Here is a 16,382-nt window from a genome sequence, read left to right as displayed (position 1 = left end):
GGGGAGGGGGAGAGGGAGGGGAGAAGGGGAAGAAGAAGAAGAGGAAAAGGGGGCATAGAAGTGGAGAGTGGGGAGGAGACACCCACTTCAGAGTCTCCATCAGGACCTTGAGACAGGAGCTGGTTGGGGAAGAGCCAGGAAAGGTCAGGAGGGCACTTGGGTGCCATGTTGGCTTTCCCTAGTTGGAGCTCCTGTGAGCCTGATGAACAGCCTGTCGCCTTCCCTTGCCAGATCCCCTATTAAATCCTATTCATCAACAACATTTTCAAATCAGGAATTTCTCAGAAGCCTGACGTCCTGAGTGCTCTTGCCCAAGTGTCTGACTGCGGGAACTAGACACTGCTGTGCCCTTTCCATGTGGCCTCCCTGGGGTCACTGCACTCATGGACTCTATCACCTGGGCCCTGATTCCACTTAAACTTTCAAGGCAAGATGAGGGCCTTTGTCCTCAAGTTTGAAATCCAAAATCAATAGAAGAGCTTTTTCTGTAACTCATCTGGTGGCCAAATGTGGCCTTCTGCACGACTCCTCTGGGGCTGTTTCTGACCTGAGCTAACTGTAAAGATGCTTTGACCCCATGTCGTCACATTCTGGCCTCTGGCAGAAACCCCGGGTACCGAGCTGGACCTGGGTCGGGGTGCTACTCGGTATGTGTGCCTTGAACCCTCCCGAGACCCAAAACTTCTGAACACGGCTGCCCCTAAGTGCCAGGAGAGGGGCACGAGGGGGGCCGAGGGAGGGCTCATGGCATACAGCACAGCCAAGGCGGCCTGCTGGCCTCAGTGCCAATGTGAGCCAGCTGGCCCTCACTGGGCCCAGGGAGCGACTCCCACCACCCCACCCCGGGGAAAGGAGGAAGGCAGCGTTGAGAACCTGGGGCACAGCCAGAGTGGGAGCCACGATCCAGGGCCATGCTCTTAACCAACATCCAGGGTGGCTTTGGACGTTGGACACTCTAGACTCTTCCTAGTTCCTGCTGGGGCAGCCACTGAAGCCAGAATCAGGCAGGCAGATAGTCTTGGGGGGAATCCCGAGAAGGAGGATTGAAATGCTCTCCCTCCACCCTTATCAGGTAACCTGCCCTGCTCCAACCTGTGGCTAAGGTTACCTGTCCCAGGCTCTGTCCCTCCCGAGGGAGTTGTTAACCCCCTTCCTGCCCTGATCACTCCGCCTTGGCCCCTCCAGCCATCTGCTCCTCACCTTTTGGCCATCCCACTGAGCGTCCCCTGGGCCTGGTCACCTGCGCAGGAAGGAGGGAGAGGGGGGTGGGGGCAGAGGAGAACAAAGGAAGCCCAGGACCTAGAACAAAAGGCAGGCGCTCTCACTTTGGGGTACCAGGACACCAGCTGTGGCCCCCTTCTCGCTCCTGGGAGAATATGTGACCCCTTTTTAAATAAACCCTGCTTTACCTGCTTGCCTCGGTGCTTCTCCGATGGAGTACTCCAACCTGTGGGGAGCAGGACTCGCCACCCGTTACCTCCCAAGTTCCTGCCAGGGCAGCCACTACCTAACCTAAAGGTTCCCAGGAGCTCCGGCCACCTGGGAAAGGTGCTTCATGGTCTCACCATCGAATCCTGATGGAATCCTGAATCCCAGAGGCTCGGCTAAGTCACCTGAGACGAGTCCCAAGCGTGGTGCCGACACTGGGAGGGGATCCTCGATCCAGCAAGCCGACACTGAGATGCAGCAGGGAAGGGACTTCTGTGGATCGGGCAGAACATCCTGAGCAGGGCAGTGTGCAAACGGGAGGCTCAGGACGGGGGGGCTCAGCCAGAGTCCAGCAGGAGAACTGGCCATCCCAGCCTCGTGAACTGGCAGCTTCACAACAGCAAGTTCAGGGTACAGTGGCCTCGTGATGTCCCCCTGCACCTCCCTGAGCACTGAATGACATCAGCCGGCAGGGGACAGGGGCCTCCTTGCCTTTCCTGGCTCTCCAGGGACACACACTTTGGACCTTCTGTGTACAGATGGTCCCTTGTTGCCAAAAGCTCGGTCCCTATCCCTGATGCCAACCCCATAAGGAGGAAGAGTTTTGAGAAAAAGGAAAGAGGGTTGATTTGTTTTGCTACAAAGGAGAAACACAAGGGACGCCTGTCCCAGAGGCTGGGGTTCTGCCTATCCTCAGGGGGTAACAGTGGTCCCTTCACCTTCTGGATGTAGCCCTCACTGATCTAAGGTTTATTTAAAAAAGAAAGTTGTTTTTTTTCTCTCTCCCCTCTCCCGCTCCCTAACAAGATTAGGGAGACGGTGTTATCTTTGCTTCCCAGTTAACTGCCCTTGAACACACCCACTACAGGAAGGAGAAGTCTGCTGAAGATCTGGGAAGTGGATGTCTCCCAAATTAACCAGTGAATCCTAACACTATCAGGGCACCCTGGGTCCCCATACAGGAAAGTAACTCTTAAAAAATTCCTTTACACCCCCACAACAGGAGCTTTACAGCCTTTGGGACAGGAGTGCCCTGTGTTATTGCTTTGCTAATAAAACTTCATTTTCCTTTTTCTCAAAACTGTGTCCTCATTATTAAATTTGATTAGCACTGGGGACAGGGACCAAGCTTTTGGTTACCAGGGGGCTGTTAAAGAGGTGACTCAAAGGCTACATTCCTTGTGCTCTCCGTTGGAGGTGTAATTCACTTGTTGATTTGGAGATAGTCATTTCTGAGATCGTCTGTGCCATCCCCAAAGTCTGGATTACTTTGTTCCTATGGAGGGGGTGGGCTCAGGGACAGATAACCCTGCCTAGGATGGGGAGGAAAGGTGACCCCGTTTTCCCTGAGATTAGGGAGGGGGAGATTAGGGAGGAGCAGGGAGAGAGGAAGAGAAGGAAACAGTTCATTTTAAAAATAAGTCTCCGAGGTAGAGCAGCAAGGGCTATATTCAAAACATAAAGTGGCCCCTGCTACGTATTCTGGCTATTACCGAATCCTCCTTCCTGGTTGCTATTACAAGTGAATTAGCCGAGGTGGTCTGAAGACTCCTTTGGATCTCCTTGGCAGATCTGCCTCTGAAGTGTTAAAAACAGGGTCTTGGTGGGCTGGGCTGCAGCTCAATGGTAGGACACTGCTGGCCTAGTAGGCACGAGGTCCTGGGTTCTATTCCTTGAACCACAACAAACAAACAAGACCCACAAAAGGAGCCCCAAACAGGCTCCTTTCCACCGGCCTGGCCGTCCCCTGGCTGGACGGGTGGCGTCCTCCCTCCCTACTCCAGGCCAGCTCTCTGGTCCAACCTGCTTCTCCACATTCCTTTGCATTCATGCTTCTGAAAATAGCCTGCATTCATGGCTTCCCAGGCCCGGTGTCCTGACAGGTACCATCTGCTGGTTCAGGTCAGCGCAGCAGGTGAAAGGTATTTTCCACTCCAGACTGAGAGGATCCAGGCTGCAGAGCAGAACTGTCTCTGGTGGCCAGGGCAATGCTAGTGTCCAGGACAGAGAGAGGTGCCACAGAGATCCCCTCCTCAGGGACCCGTGGAGAAGGGAGGTCCAGCCTCAGTTTCCTCGTCTGTCTCAGGTCATGATGTGTGGACAGAGGCCTGACACCCCTCCATGTCCGTGAGGACAGAAAACTCCTAAGCAGGTGGACTTGGGTCTCCTCCCAGGAGAAGCTCCGAGGCCCACCGCCCCTCCCCGCAGGTGTTCGCTTTGTGGACCTAGAACAAACTCTCCCTGCGCTGAGCCTAATGGCCTCCCTCTGCCCCAGTGCTCTGCCTTATCAGGAAGAGGGGATCTCAGGCTCCTGTGCCTCCCACATCTTCCTGCCACCTCCTCCTCCAGGCCTCTCCTGGAGGGGGTTGAGAGAAGGTGGAATCCCGCCTTGCCGGCTCCTGTTGGGGGAACTTGGGGTGGGGCGTTGGGGGGCTGGAGGATGGTGGAGGTGGGATCTGAGCTTGGGCTCCCCTCGGGCCCCCCTCACGGTCCTCTTGAAAGATCTGGGGAGTCCTCCTTGCTGCGTGGCTTCTGAGCCGTCCATCGGCTGCCCACGCAGGAAGCCCAGTCCTCGGTCATTTCTGCTGCCCCGGCTCCATCACCATCTGCCCCGGGGAACGGTTCTGTCTCTGGTGACTCTGTGTCTAAAGGTCAGACCCACTTCTCAGGCAGTCCTGCCCCAGGTCAGCACGGAGGAGCTGCTGGGAGATGAGCCCCGAGGTCGGACCCCCACTCAGGGCAGCACCAAATGAGGAGAGGGTCCAGGAACCAGGAGGACGAGTTAGGGATGTGCACAATCTTACGCCCTTCTGAGTGCTTCCATTTTAAAACCGTGTAATGGGCTGACGGTGTCTTAGTGTGTTCTGGTTGCTAACAAGACACGGCTAACAGGGAGGCATTAAAACAAGAGAACTCTGTGGTCTGGAGGCAGGGAGCCTGCCGTCAGGTGCTGGAGGCCGGTGTCCGTGAGAGCTTCCTTATGGACAAGTGGTGGAGGGACGGCTTGGGTCTCTTCTGCTCCTAACAAGGGCACTAGTCCCATCCCAAGGGCAGCACCCTCAAGAACTAGTCGCCCAAGGCTCCACCCCCTAACACCAGACACTGGGGGTCAGGTTCCAGTGTAAGAATTGGGGGCACCAACCTTCCACCCGCACCCTGCCTCCCTCCTTCCTTCCCTTCTTTGACCACGTACCAGGCGTGGGAGGCTCTAGGGAACTGGAGGAAAAGCCAGCTCCCTGACCCAGGAGTCCCTGCCCTCCCAGGGCACAGACTCCTCACCCCTGGGAGGCATTTGTCAGGCTACTGACAGTGTCACAAGTGGAACGCCCGTCTGTTGTCCTAAGAATGGTCCAAGAGGAGGCCCTTGAGATCACCTGCCACAGAAGGGCCCACGGGCCCACAGTCCACGGGGCTACTGATGGCGTCAAATCCACCTTTCCCTCCCCTTCGGGAACAGTGGTGGGTGCCAGCCGAGCGAGGCATTTGGTTCCAGGGCAGGTAGCTCGGCACTGGTGAAAGCATTTCCAGTCCATGCCCAGCCGCCCACCTGACAGCTGCTAATTACAGACCAGGGAAGACAGAGCTGGCAGGCAGCCCCAGCGGCTGAGCTCCAGGCTCGGAGGGCAGCGTACCTGCTCATGGCCATGGTCACAGCGATGGCGGCCCATTGGGGAGAGACTGGTGCCCCACTGATAAGAGGGCAGTGTGGAGGGTGGGCAGGGACACTGCTCAGCGCCCCTTCTGTCCTCCTGGCCTGAGCCTCCCTTGAGTGCCCTCTGACTCCGTCACTGCCTTCCCTCCTGGTCTCTCCGTGGATGTGACAGTCAGGGCTGTGTTCCTGGGCAGGAGAAGCGTGATTGGCAGGGAGGGCCAGGGGGGTGCTGGGTCATTCTGGCAGCTGAGCAGAGCAGAGACCTGGCCCAGAGAGGGCAGGAGGAGCTGGGGGTGCACGGGGGCAGGCTCCAGCCCCTAGGAAGGCCCGAGGTGTCCCACGGTCTTGGGGAGCAGGGTTCCCATCAGGGTGTCAGTTGCTGGGGACAATGGGGGCAATAGGGGGCGGGTAGGAAATAAAGTAGACCAGGTGGACGCCGAGCCCTGGGGCCATCCCTGTAAGGCCCCAGCCAGCCCCTCCCTGCCTGACTCAGGCTTGGTCCCTGCAGTCACCTCAAGAATGGCCCCAACGTGAGCCTCATGTGAGTCCCTGTGCCTGTGAGGGTGGCGTGGCTCCGTCAAGGGCCTGGAGAAGGGAGACCACCCTCAGTTCTCCCCATGGCCCTAAACTCCATCAAGTGTCCTTCTACAGGAGGCCGGGGACACCTGACCATAGAAGAAGAGGCAGCTATGTGACCATGGGAGCCACTGGAAACTGGACAAGGCCAGGAAGGACCCCTGCGCCTCAGGGAAGCCAGCCCTGCGCCCCTTGACTCTCACTTTGAGACTCATTTTGAACTTCCGGCCTCTAGAAGCAAAGAGGACTGTTACAGCGGCGGCAGGACCCTGGTAGGGCCCCCGGGTAGTCAGGGGAGAGGGCAGGAAGGCTGCCCGGCCACCGTCCTCTCCCAACACTGCAGGGGCAGGGGGCTTTCTCTTCACTCTGTGCCTTCCTCTACTCCTTGGATTGCTTTTAATAAACGTCTATATTTTGTAAAACACCACCAGGAGTTATCCATGGGGAAGACTGTTTTCCTGGACTGTGCTCCTCTAAAACCAAACTCTCTCGCCCACCACCTGGTGCAGGTGTATCTGCGCCGGCCTCACTCACCCTGGGGGAATCTGCCACCCATTCTGGCTCCGCCCACGGGCCCTGGCCCCTCCCCCTCCACACCCTTTTCTCCCATCCCCTCTCCCCTGGCAGGAGAAAAATAACCTACTGACAGACTCAGGTGGCTCTTCCCAGAGGTGCACTGTAGGTGGCCCTGGACTCTGCACAGTGCCCTGCCCCAGTCCTCCAGGGTTTTCACCCCCTGCTCTCTGGGAAAGCAACCCCTCATGCACACTGACTTCACAGCGTGCCGTGGGGGACTCTGTAAAATAATTTCTGTCTTCACATCCATGACAGCAAGTGCCTGGCATTACCCCAGGTCCCAGGAAGAGAAAAGAGCCGTGGGAGCGATTGGAGCCTGGCCCACATCGACACGGCCAGCAGCAGCCCGCCAGGATCTCCAGGGCGGGTCTGACCTCAGGGTCCACTCAGCCAGGTGGACAACGTTACCACAGACTTGCAGCCAGCCTGGCACATGGCGGTGGGGGGCTGTTCCCAGCCCCCAGGATGGAGCTTCCTGCACCTGTGTCCTCACACCCTGTGGGAGGAGCACAAAGCCCAGCAAGTTCCTGCTGTTGGCTCTTGTGACCTTGTGAGCCTGATAGTGTGTTCAGGGCCCTGTGCTGCCTCATGTCCTGGAGATGGAAGGCCAGGGCCATGCATGCCAGGCCGCAGTGCCCACTTTAGCGGCTGGCCATGTTGTCTCTTGCCACACTGGCAGAGGTGGGGTGTATATGTCCTCTGCCATGATCTCCTGTGGGTTCTGGGCGTGGCTGTGTACACGGCACCTGTGCTCCTCTGCACACCTGTGAAGCCCAGTTGCCTTTACTCCTGCTCTTATCAGCCTGAGGCAGTCACCAAGGGTTCAGTCCTGAGGCAAAAACCATCAGAGCCTGGCGTGCTGGTATTTGAGCCTGCAGCACGTGGGTATGTGTGCACGTGCACGTGTGTATGCATGTTTGTGGTGAGCATGAGTGTGCATGTGCACGTGTGCTCGAGCACACATGCAAGCATGTGCAGGTAGACACACCGTGTGCATATGCATATGTGTATGTGTTTGCACGTGTGGGTGTGCATTTTTGTACATGGGTATGAGTGTGTTCATCTCTGTGTGTTGGATGTGCGTTTTCAGGGCTGTTCTCAGCCCCCAGTGTAATTCCCAGGCAGAGGGACGCGGGCTGTTGTCAGGTAGCTCAGGTGTGCGGCCAGTGGGGACAGTCTCGGGTCTTAACCAGAGGTGCACTGTACGTGGAGTCTCTAGTGAGCCTGGTGTTTGTTCAGTGCACCACAAATGTTGGGTGCCTTCTGGAGGCAGTGCACAGGCAAGCAGGTGACAATGAGGGGACCTCCCCACCCCATCCCTGGCTACTAAGAGTGAAAAAGGATGATAAGATTGCCTTAGGTCAAACTACAAAACCCGCTATGACTGGGCAGAGGCAGGCCCCTGGCGCAGATGGGAGGCTGGCCTCAGGGCTGCGGGGAGGCCGGGGGCGCAGACCCAGGTGTTGGCCTGTCCACACGGCAGCGTCTGCCTGCCTCCCATGAGAGGCCTAAGGTGGGCTGCAGGCTTCTCCAGCAGGGGGCGGGGCCTCTGCTCCTGTCAGGCCCCGCCGCCCTCGCTGCCCCCTCCCTGCTCACGGAGTCCACTTCTTCCAGACAGCCGCCCGTCTACAGGCAAAACAGTGTGCGTCACCTTCCCGGATGCCTGGCCTTTGTTTCTCCCCTGGAGAAGCGGATTTTCTGGTTTGTGCCTCAGTGTCTGCGGGTGTGCCTGTGCCTGGCACAGCACAAGGCCTGCCCTTGGCTCTTCTCACCCTGAGTCAGAGGTTGTACCCATTCTGCAGGTCGGAGTCAGAGGCAGGGAGGGGGACTGGCTGGCTCAGCTCCTGGCTGACAGTGGAGCATGGGCCCAGGTCAGGTGCTCGAGTTGGGTGGGCGAACTGGCTGCCCAAGTCACCGCTGGCTGGAGTCTCCAAGCCCGAGTTCAAGGCCAGCTGTGGAGCCCCTAGCCCTGCCTCAGGAGCTTAGGGCCTGGTGAGGGAAGCTCCGATGAGGGCGTGGTTATGTGGCTGCCCAGCTCGCCCTGACTGGACTAGGACCCTGAGCCACAGCAGAGCTTTGCAGGAGGCTGGGGCTGGGGCTCGTGGGAGAGCAGGTGCCGAGGGCTTTGCCTGGCAGGGGGACAGCAAGGCACAGGCTTGGAGGCGTGGCCACCCTATGTCTGATGGCCCCAGCAGCAGCGGGTGGGGCACAGTGGTGTGGGATGAGGAGGGACCCTGGTCCAGCAATGCACGGGTGGCCATGGGGTCTGACCCAGGTCCAGAGAGCTGTCCAGCTGCTCTGGTGGAGAAAGACAGTGAAGAGAGAATGTCCTCCGTCCCTGGTCCCTGGGCTTGACCGAGTGCCCAAGCTGTCCTGAATCCTCAGCCTCAGAACACAGGTTCTGGGAAGGACCCACAGGAGCCTGGGACCGGGGAAGTACAGGTGGGGGTCCTGGAAACAGCCCCTGTCTTGGGCGTTCTTCCTGCAGGGGCTGATTCCTCCCCTTCCTCTCTGTGCTCGGGAACGGGCTCCTCTGGTTATGTAAATCAGGCACTGGAGCCCGCTGGGGAGTCAGGGCTCGGACCTACAGGGAGGTCCTAGAACAGGGTCCAGGCTTGCAGTAGAGAGTGACCATCCCTCACTCAACTCAGCAGGAGGTGGCTAGGGAAAGGAAGGGACAGAGGGGCTTTGGGAACCATTGCCATCAGCTCTTTCCCGCGCATGTCCTTAAGGTTAGATATCACGTGGCCTTTACCATGCGGTGGGGGGGGCTCCAATTTTCTGTTTTATAGACAGGAAGCAGAGACAGAGAGAGGCTGAGTAGCTTGTACAGTGACCCATGCCCAGTGAGGTCAGGCCAACTGGCCCTGGAGACAGGCTTCTGTCGGCTAAACTGGTGTTTCTCCAAGTGGGGTTCCAGACCAGCAGCACCAGGCTCACCAGGAACTTGAGGGGAGTGCCAATCCTAGGGCCCCACTTGACCTGCCAGATCAGACGTGCTCTGCCCTCGGTGTTTTAAGGAGCCCTCCTGGGGATTCTGACATAGGCCCAGGGGCTTCTTCAGTTGATATCCACCTTTGCTGGGCACCTACGTCCTGAATTAGCCATCCCACAGGATACTGATAGTCACTGGCCACCAGATAAAAACCAAGATATGTCAGGTGTCTCCCTCGAGCCTACGGTGAGTAGCCCTGGACGTGGAGCAACAGCGTCTCTTGTCTCTGGGTTGTGCTTCCTTGGGCACCAGAGGGACAGCAGGAACCCCACAGCTCAGAAATCCAGGCAGGTGCTGAGTCCAGGCCAGGAGAGCTCCAACAAGTGTGCAAGGTGCATCTTGAGCAGCCTATGGTCAAAGGAGGCAAAATCCACGGGCCAGTTGCTGGGATTCCAGTTTGGATCTCAAGCTACCTGAGAAGCCTGTGGAAACTCCCATTTATGTTTAGCCCAGTACTGTTTTGTATTTTTTTTTTTTAAAGGCTAAATGGGAACCATGTCTGTTGACCCAGTTACTTGGGAGGCTGAGGCAGGAGGGTGGCTTAGCCCAGGAGTTCAGGGTCAGCCGGGGCCACACAGGGAGAACCAACTAAGAGAAGACCAGCAGCCGTGGCGTTCAGACCTGTGTCTGTGCTTTAGCCTTGGCCGCTGGATGACTTTGGGAACCGACCTGAACTCTCTGGTGCTCAAGGCCCGGGCTGGAAACAGGGCCTGGCCTCCTGACAGAGAGGGACTTCTCTCTGCGATGGGGTGGGGATCAGCACCCCTCCTTTACACTTAGTCAGGCGACGGGGGACCTAAGACAAAGTGTGGACACCAGTTGTGGGGGCCAAAAACCCCCATGCCTTTTGGGAAAGGCATGGAGCAAGAATATTACCAGGAAACAAGCCCAGCCCCAGCCACACGGGGCCACCCAGTGGGGAGCGGGGGCCAAGTCTGTCCCCCACACCTTCCCCCTCCTTATGGTCCCCTCTTCCTTTCCTCCTGGGGGCTACTTAAGTTCTGGCTCTTCTGGCAAACTGGGACGGGCCACACCTGAAGGAGCCTCTCTGGTTCACCTAGCACCTCCAGGACACTTGTGGGACAGGGCATCCCCTGGCCAGGTGTCCCCTGTGCACCTCCAGGACACCTGAGAGACAGGGCATCCCCTGGCCAGGTGTCCCCTGTGCACCTCCAGGACACCTGTGGGACAGGGCATCCCCTGGCCAGGTGTCCCCTGTGCACCTCCAGGACACCTGAGAGACAGGGCATCCCCTGGGCAGGTGTCCCCTGTGCACCTCCAGGACACCTGAGAGACAGGGCATCCCCTGGCCAGGTGTCCCCTGTGCACCTCCAGGACACCTGTGGGACAGGGCATCCCCTGGCCAGGTGTCCCCTGTGCACCTCTAGGACACCTGTGGGACAGGGCATCCCCTGGCCAGGTGTCCCCTGTGCAATTGGTATTATCTCTCCCTGTCCTTCACGCTCCTGTGTGGGAAGATTAAGGGTGGCCTTGGGCCACGGGTAGTCCTGCAGGCCAAGCCCACTGGCCACCCCGGCTGTCACATAGTCCTCTGGGCCCTGCCCCTCCATTCCCACCAGCAGGAGCTGCTGGGCTCCGAGGGGCACCATGTCACCTGTGTGGCATTCTAGAGGCTGTCACGAGGCACAGGACTGCCAAGATCCCAGGGCAGGGTGGGGTCTGTTCCCGTGGGTGACCTTGACAGGACGATGTATACTAGGCACATAAATAACACAGACTGGCAAAGGTGCCCGGAGGAAGCCAAGATCCAGGGCTTATAGCCAGGCTGGCCAACAAGAGCAGACAGGTGGCAGGCAGCAGGCCCCGCGGAGGGAGCTGCGTCCCAGCCTTCCAGGTGGCCCCAGAGCATGCAGACCGAGAGCCCAGATGGCTCCCAGGGCACTCAGCCGCTGGGCGGCCATTCCAGTGCCCACCCGACAGTGCTCTCTTCCTTGCCTCCGCCCTGAGGATGGGAAGCGGCGCACTCTCAGTCCCAGCCTCCCTTGCTGCCAGAGTTGGCCCAGTCACATCTCTGAAGCAGACCTTGAGGGCAGAGCTGAGACCTGCTGAGACGTGGCCTGGGTGTCTGAGCACAGGGCCTCGGTGGCTCCGCAGGGTTGCAGCTCCAGCCTCGCATTTGCTGGGCTGTTCTGCCACCGGAAGTCCAGATCATCACCATCCAAGTGATAGTGACCGGGGATCCAACCCCTGGAGAGAGCCAGCTCCCCAGACTTGCAGGCACTAGGTTCTGAAGGGTCACCTCCTTCCCCGGAGGTGGCATGTGGCCCCGGGCTGATGAGTCCCAGCACTGTGCAGGGAGGTGGGAGCTGGGAGTGTCACCCTGGCACACTGGTTGCCTGGGCACCTGCATTACTCCTAAAATGAAGGACCTGCCCCTGACCCTGGTTATTTCCCCATGTTACTCAGCATCCTGTGTCTCGGGGCTTCACTCCTCCGTGACTTCCCTGGGGCCAAAGTGCCTGAAGCTCTCCTGACTTGAGCCTTTGCTCTTTCTGGTTCCCTGGGGGTTTGGAGGCCTGCCTCCTCCCTCCTCTCTACCCACTGAGGTACCACCCCTCCCGTGGTCGCCCTGCTCCACGGCAGGCCCACGCCTTACCTCTGTGGAATCCACGGCGCTCGGCTTCCTTGGGAGACAGGTAGCTGCCGAGTCCTTGTCCACCTGTGTTCATGCTCCACCTCCTCCCCCTCCTGGAGGGTGCGCTTGCAGAGGGCCAGTGGTGCTGGACAGTCCTTGTGCGTCTTGTAGTCTTCCTTAGTGCGCTGGATGTGGATTTGAAAAAATAATTTTAAATAGATGCTGGATAGACAAACAGACCTTTAGCATCTCAGAGGCGTTGGAAGATGACAGACAGAGGCCCTGTGGTTATTAACAAAGCAGAGGGATGGAGAAGACTCCCAGAGACCACAGGTACAGTAGATTTATCAGATCCCAAAGAAGGTAACGCATCTGTCCATAAGGAAAACCCCACCAGAAGGTCTTAACCACAAGGGAGAGCGATCTTGCCCTCTTACATGGCTCAGTCTTACTTCAGTGGTTCAGCAAGGTCCACGAGGACCTGGCTCTCCCCATCTGGGCTCCACCATCCCTGGCTTGTCCTTTCAGGATTCTCTCCCAGTGCCAAGAAGGCTGCCACTGCTCCTGGCATTAGATGCAGCAACACTGTTCAGAGTGGAGGAGCAAATCTTCTCTGTGTTCCTTTTTGAGCGAGGCCATATTCTCCTAGAAGTCCCCAGCAGATAGCTCCTTGTGTCTTCTTGCTTAGAATAGATTACCTGTCTACGCCTCTGTAGGTTTATTTTGATTTTTAAAAAAAAACATTTCAAATCTACTTAAAAGTAGAGGAAAGAGTACGATTAACGTGCGCGGTGTCCTCCAGATTCAACAATCACCAGGATTCCATGTCATCTGCTTTGGCCACCTTTGAGTCCCTTCAGTTACTGCAGTATTTAAGGCACATCTCAGACGTCCCTCCCCCACATGATCGGGGTACACAGAGAGGCTGACAGCCATCCAGTTTCTCTCACAGCTGTGCCCCACTTCTACACTGTTTGGTGTCCTCTAAAAACGAGCTCATACTGTTCAAATTTCCCCAGTTGTCTGAAAAACATTCCCCAGCTTGTTGGCCCTGCGGGATCCGAGTGAGACAAGCTGCTCCCATCTGGCTGGGAGTTCTCCTCCTGCACACCGTCTCCCCCATCTCTGAAAAGCAGGGCTTTGACTTGGAGAAGCCAGGCTGCGTGTCCCGAGGAAGCTCCCTGTTCCAGAGCCGCCGGTCCTCTTCCTCGTGGGTCACTTCCTCTGTCCTGTGAGCAGGGCTGGGCTCAGGTGTGCGTACTTGGTGACCCTTCACAGGAGATGGTGTCGGCGTCCCACTGAAGGCTTCAAATGCCTCCTTGTCCTGTTTTCCCAATGTGGAGTTGATCAGCGGGCTCAGGAACGACGGTGGGTCCCTCCAAGGTCACCTCAGACTCAGGGCACAGGATGGAGAATCCAGAGATAAGGCCACACTTTTATGGCTCTCCTCGAATGACAGACGGCATTAACTCAAAGTGGATCATGTGCCTAAATGTAAACCCCAAACTAACATGTTCAGGGCTGGGGTGGAGCTCAGGGCGGGGTGTAGGCCTGTGCACAGGAGACCCGCTTCCATCCCCAGCACCCAACGCACAAAATAAAAATGGAAAGCTGGCAGAGGCTGAGAAAGACTGGTGCTTTTGAGTTAGGCGACGACTTTTTAGTGGTAAATGTGTGGCTTGTTAAGAAACATACTGATAAGCAGGACTCTGTCCAAACAAAGACCTTCTCTGTGACACCGGGAGGCGGAGGAGAAGACTGGCCCCGCCGCGAGAAAACACTTGCAAATCCCGTGCCGTGTGGCAATTGTATCAGGAGAGTTGTTTGAGGCTGATTTTTAAACAAAACGCTGTGAAGGGATCAGTGGTCAGCTGGGACAGGGCTTGGGCACCCAGGGGCTTTGTGGTGAGGGACGTGTCCTGTTTCTGGATTGCTGTGGTCACGTGGCCATGACCCAGACCCAGGTTCATTGGCTGTGAGTCACAGTGGGTGGACATCACTGGGTACAGGTGATAACTCGGGGAAGCTGGGAGAAACTGACTTTCACTAAAAATACCTTGGCAAACCAGGACCAGGAGAGATATCCTGGTGGCATATGGTTGTCATCTCTGACTAAGTGAAAAGCATATTGACAGAAAATGAATGAGACACTCTAAAGAAGTAAATGGCAGTTGTTTGCATTAAAGCAAAATGCGGATACCCTCTTTGAATTGATTATCTGGATATTAAGAAGTAATCATAAGCCGAATATTCTTGCTACACATTCACATTGTTTGATTAGTTTTCAAGCTTATTAGAGCCTAATGCCACATGGGTGGCATTTTTCAGAATGACACCTTGTCTTCTGATTCCCCTTGCACTTTAATAGCTTCAAAAATTGCCTGGAATCATCTTCTAGAAGACATGTAGTGGCTAACAGATTTGAGTTTGCTGGGGAGTTCATGGAATCTTCTAGACCCAGGCTTCTCGGAGGAGCAAACTCTTCTGCAGGTGCCTCCCAGGGAGCCACCTCTGCCCAAGGCCCAGGGGGTGAAAGTGCTGGTATTTCACCAGGGATTTTCACGGTTTGTGTTCTGGCTTCTACTCAGAGACTATTTCTTCCATAAATAATTTCATAGAGCAGAATGTCAAGAGATCTTTTTTCACGTGTGAGTTTTTGAATGTTTTCTCAAATTCATGTTCTGGAAATCATAGGTGTCTTCCATTTTATTCCATCCTAAAACATAATATACACATGTGCAATTAAAGAATGAGCCTCATCAAGTTTATCCCTTAAATTATATTCCGAGATATTCCAGGGAACAATTTCAGAACTCCAGTTATTCTCATACTCGACGGGGCAGACGCTATATGAGTTATTCAGCTTCCAACTTTGTTCCGTGGTGATGGATTTAAGTAGTCTTTCTGTGTATATTATCGTTTTCAATTATTGCCGTAATTTGCCAAAAATTTCAAAAGGAGAGGTTTTGGTTAACTGTTTATTGAGTAGTTTGATTAAAGATTTCCAACTGTTTTGGAATATAATGCAACCCTAATCTAGAAGACCTGGTCATGGATGCACACACACACACACACACACACACACACACAGTGCCAATGTGAGCCATTTAGTGGATTTACAAACTGCTGTCTCCAAGGCTGTACAGTCCTAGAATCCCTATGAGCACTGTCACAGAAGTTTTAAGAGTTCAGAATATTAAACAAAGGAACAAGTCTGTTTTTCTTTCCCCTCCAGTACTGAGGATTGAACCCAGGGGCTCTCTACCTCTGAGCCACATCCCCAACCCTTTTTATCTTCTGAGACAGGGTCTTCTTAGGTTGCCCAGACTGGCCCTGAACTTGTGATCCTCCTGCCTCAGCCTCCTAATTTGTTGGGATTATAGGCATGCACCATCATACCAAGCAAAAAATACCTGTGAATTTTAATATTTGCAACTTTTATTTCAATTAGAGGAATGTTGCAGCTTAATTTGCAACTTACAAATTATTTGTTCACCACCAACCGTTCCAACTATGTTTCTGTCCCATGCTTTCTTAATTTAATAGTAGCATATCTGCTACCATTATACTCAGTGACACTCACCTTTGTATCATAACTAAAAAGACAAATAATCCTACCAGCAATGTTGGACGTCCCACTGAATTCTTACATCTTGCATTCTCAAAAACAACAAATGACACCTTCTTTGTAGAACGCATGTTCAAAGCCTTGCTTTTATTTAGTGACTTGAATAAAAATTAAGTCATTATTCAATTCACTTAATTGGCTTTTCTTTTTGAAGCATCTGATAACACACACATTAAACTGGCATCACTTAACAGTGACATTCTTTGGCTCACAGAAGCAGCATAGTGACGTGTATCACCTCACTCTGTAAAATCCCGAGAAAGCCTGAAACTGAAAAGGAATGGAATGAACTGGAGTGACTCTAGTCTAACGAGGAGTCCTGCTCCCCTGCATGCCGCCCGCCCGCCGCCCGCCCGCTGGGCGCTGCTCTGAAGGTCTTTGGGTAATTGCTGACTTGGAAGCTGGCGCAGGTGTTTCTCCAGCAGATCTGCATCTGCGGCCTCTCGGGCTCCGTGAGGTCACCGTGTTTACGGTGCTGTGGTTGGCAGTGGTGCTTGCCCCAGAGTTTCATGTTGGAAGCTTGGTCCCCGCCTGGGGATGGAGATGGTGGAGTCTTTAAGAGGTACCCCCCAGGGGGTGGAGGCTAGAGAAGGCGCCATCCTTGGAAGGATTAAGGTAATTTTTATGAACCCTGAGTTATTGCTCTCTGTGGACTCTGAGTTGTTATAAAAGGGCAGGACTGGCCTCTCTCCTCTGTGGCTTCTGTGTCTCTGTGTGATCCCTCCCCATACCCACTTCTACAATGATGCCAACCACCAGGAGGTGACCCAGTCAGTGGGCCCTCATCAGGGCTGACAGCATGTTGCTTGGGCTTTCAGCCTTCAAAACAATGAGCTAAATAAAACACTTTTCTTTTTTTTTTTATACTGAGCCTGGGATATTTTGTTATAGCAACAGAAAACTGACTCATGCATACTGGGTTATAAATTTT

General features: G+C 55.3%; 1 long non-coding RNA gene across 2 annotated transcripts in view; it reads right to left on the bottom strand.

The window, feature by feature from the left end:
• Positions 1-1,868, bottom strand: part of LOC125616972 — a 4,435-nt gene extending 2,567 nt beyond the window's left edge. The window contains exons 1-2 of one of the 2 annotated variants that reach the window (XR_007347810.1): positions 1,566-1,868; positions 1,201-1,299 (exon numbers count right to left, since the gene is read on the bottom strand). This is a non-coding gene — a long non-coding RNA (uncharacterized LOC125616972). The remainder of the gene's footprint in view (positions 1-1,200; positions 1,300-1,565) is intronic. The other variant, XR_007347809.1, reaches the window with a different exon arrangement.
• Between the last annotated feature and the right edge of the window lie 14,514 nt (positions 1,869-16,382).

This window comes from Marmota marmota, unplaced genomic scaffold, assembly GCF_001458135.2.
Source record: "Marmota marmota marmota unplaced genomic scaffold, marMar, whole genome shotgun sequence".
In the NCBI taxonomy this organism is placed as follows: domain Eukaryota; kingdom Metazoa; phylum Chordata; class Mammalia; order Rodentia; family Sciuridae; genus Marmota; species Marmota marmota.
Note: the sequence above shows the minus strand (reverse complement) of the source record. Positions and strands in the feature narration are given on the sequence as shown.